Here is a 3,469-nt window from a genome sequence, read left to right as displayed (position 1 = left end):
TTACCTCGGATGTTGTCGAACGGCTTTTTCGGCTATTCGATCACTTTCTCCTTCCCCTTGTCCAATTGTGGCCCTCTAAGCTCTTGAGCTAATTCAAACAAATTCAATTTATTAAAACCTCATTGTGCTAGCTTATGGCGAATATGACAAGGAGTTTAAATGGTCATATGGCCACCCTTTAGCTTGAATACACAACGGTCATGCACATTTTATACTACATCAAGCAATTCAATACAATTTATTCGAGCATCAAGGAAATGCTAAGGCCTTCAATAGGCTACCCAAGGCCGAATATTCATGTACATGTTGAGGTCAATTTTGCACTTAATACCTCACAAAAACAGCATGCAATTTACTAATTAATGCTTTGCACATTGTGGCCCAAAACTTATAATATAGCATCAAGCACTTATATGTGTGCTAGGCCGAATTGTGCTTGCAATTTCACAAGCATTCTTCCACATCTTCTTCTTTAAACCAATTTATTCATCACTTAGTTCATAACCAAAACATAATGTGCAATCATATATATGCATATATGAGCATGGCAATTTCAAGGTGTCCATAGCCATCCAAAACACAAATTTTAACTAACATGCAAGAAGCATGAATCATGCTCAAGAATGCATCATGGCGAATATGACAATCATGCTCCTTTTCAACTTCAATCATGATAAAACAAAAAGAAAGCTCAAAATCTTACTCATGAGTAGACAATCCATCATTGCATGCATCATCATCAAGCTTCACACTTAGCATGCAATGGCTTTATCACCATAACAACTTTGGCCAAATGCCATTTCCATGGCATAACAAAGATTTGAGCCATGGCTAACATGCACATCAAATTAGCAACCAAAACATGCATGAAACTCCCAACACAACCTCATACATACCTTACTCTTGTTGCAAGTTTAGCCAAATTTCCTTCTAGATCTCTTCTAAACAAAGAAAATGAAGCAAAAATCCTTCCTTCTTCCTTAGTATTTTCGGCCAAAGAAGAGAAAATAGGTGGACAAAATTTTTTCTTTGCTTCTCTTTCACTCACGGCAAAAAGGGGGAAGGATGAGCAAATTTTGATTTTTTGTTTCTCTTCCTACATGCTTAATTTTTTTATCATTTATCACATCATGCATTAACAAAACATGTCATAACATGTCTTCCTTGCCCATAATCCCTTGTCATGGCCGGCCACTATACCATCCTTGGGGAAATTTGACATGCAAATCCCTTATTTTTGCATGCATGCTCAACTAGTCATCACACATTTCCCCATCATACTTTCAAAGTTTACTACTAGGTCCTTTCTAGTGAAATTCACATTTATAATTTCTAAATTGAAACATCAAAATGTCATACACAATTTAACACATATCATAGGCATCAAATTAAATTTTTAATTATTTTTATGCCTCGATTTTGTGGTCCCGAAACCACATTCCGACTAGGGTCAATTTTGGGCTGTCACAACTCTCCCCCACTTAAGAAATTTTCGTCCCCGAAAATCTTACCGGTAAATAGGTTTGGATATCGTTCTTGCATAGAGTTCTCGGTCTCCCAAGTAGCTTCTTCTATCCCGTGCTTGAGCCATAACACTTTCACTAGCGGAACCCGCTTGTTTTGCAACTCTTTCACTTCTCGTGATAGGATACGAATCGGTTCTTCCTCATAACTCATATTAGCTTGAATTTCAATTTCTGATGGACTAATCACGTGCGATGGATCGGATCTATAGCGTCGAAGCATCGAAACGTGAAAGACATCGTGAACCTTTTGAGTTCGGGGCAAAATCAAGCGATATGCCACCGGACCGACTCGCTCGATATCTCATATGGTCCAATGAACCTCGGCTCAACTTGCCCTTACGGTAGAACTCGAGTATCTTTTCCAAGGCGATACCTTGAGAAACACTTTATCACCCACGATACTCGATATCCTTACGCTTCAGATCCGCGTCGACTTCGACGATCGGAGGCTATCTTCGACTTTCACGGATTACTTTCACTTTCATTCAGCATCCCTAATCAAATCCACCGAAAATCTTGCTTTCACCGAGCTCGGTCCAAAACAATGGCGTCACGGCATTTACGACCGCATAAGGCCTCGTAGGTGCCATCTTAATACTTGATTGAAAGTTGTTGTTGTAAGCGAATTCAATCAACGGCAAATACCGTTCCCATGAACCACTAAACTCGAGGACGCAACATCTTAACATATCCTCAAGTATCTGAATTATCCGCCGGATTGACCATCGGTTTGGGGTGAAAGGCGGTCTTGAGATACAACTTGGTACCCAAAGCTTCTTGCAACTTTTTCCAAAATCGCGAGGTAAATCTCGGATCTCTATCCGACACGATAGAAATAGGCACCCGTGTAATCTCACAACTGAGAAGCGTACAATTCCGCTAATTTGTCCATTGAAAAATCCGTGCGTCACGGGGACAAAGTGGGCCGACTTAGTCAATCGATCTACCACGACCCAAACCGCATCCTTCTTACTTGCGACAATGGCGGTCCGGATACAAAGTCCATTGTGACTCGATCCCATTTCCACTCGGGTATCGTGATTGGTCAAGTAATCTCAAGGCACTGATGTTCCGCTTTCACTTGTTGACATATTAAACATCTCGAAACAAAGTCGGAGATGTCTCGCTTCATACAATGCCACCAAAACCGACGTTTCAAATCATTGTACATCTTCGTACTCCCCGGGTGGATTGCCATTCGGCTACAATAGGCTTCATTCAGAATTATCGAAATGAGTTCAATTCTTTGGGACACACAGACGACTTTTGAACCTCAAACAATCGTCATCGTCGATTTGAAACTCCGAGTCCTTGTTCGAACACACGCAGCCCGTTTTGCAACCAACTCGTCATCGACTTTCTCGAGCTTCTCGAATTTGGTGTGTCAAGAATGGTTTGGCTTTCAATTCAGCCACTAACACACCGTCGGATCGGACGGACAAGTGCACATTCATCGTCAGAAAGTGAATAACGATTTACGACTCAAGGCATCCGCAACCACATTCGCCTTTCCCGGTGATAGTCAATGATCACTCATAATCCTTTAACACTCAAGCCAACGTCTTTGTCGCAGATTTAAGTCTCTTTAGGTCATCAAATATTTGAGACTTTTGTGATCCGAGTATACATGGCACCTTTCACCAAATAAGTAATGTCGCCAAATCTTTAAGGCGAATACGATGGCGCCAATTCGAGATCATGAGTCGGATAATTTTTCTCATGTGGCTTTAATTGCCTCGACGCATAGGCCACAACTCGACCTTCTTGCATTAATCGCAACCTAACCCAAGTAGAGAGGCGTCGCTATAGATGACAAACTCCTTGGGACTCGGGTTGCACTAGAATTGGGGCTTCATCAAATAAGTTTTCGATTGATCGAAACTTTTTGGCATTTCTCCGTCCATTCGAACTTAACGTCCTTTTAGAGTAGCCGTCATCGGCGT

The sequence above is a fragment of the Gossypium arboreum genome, chromosome 13, assembly GCF_025698485.1.
Source record: "Gossypium arboreum isolate Shixiya-1 chromosome 13, ASM2569848v2, whole genome shotgun sequence".
Lineage (NCBI taxonomy): Eukaryota > Viridiplantae > Streptophyta > Magnoliopsida > Malvales > Malvaceae > Gossypium > Gossypium arboreum.
This window is presented reverse-complemented; position numbering follows the sequence as displayed.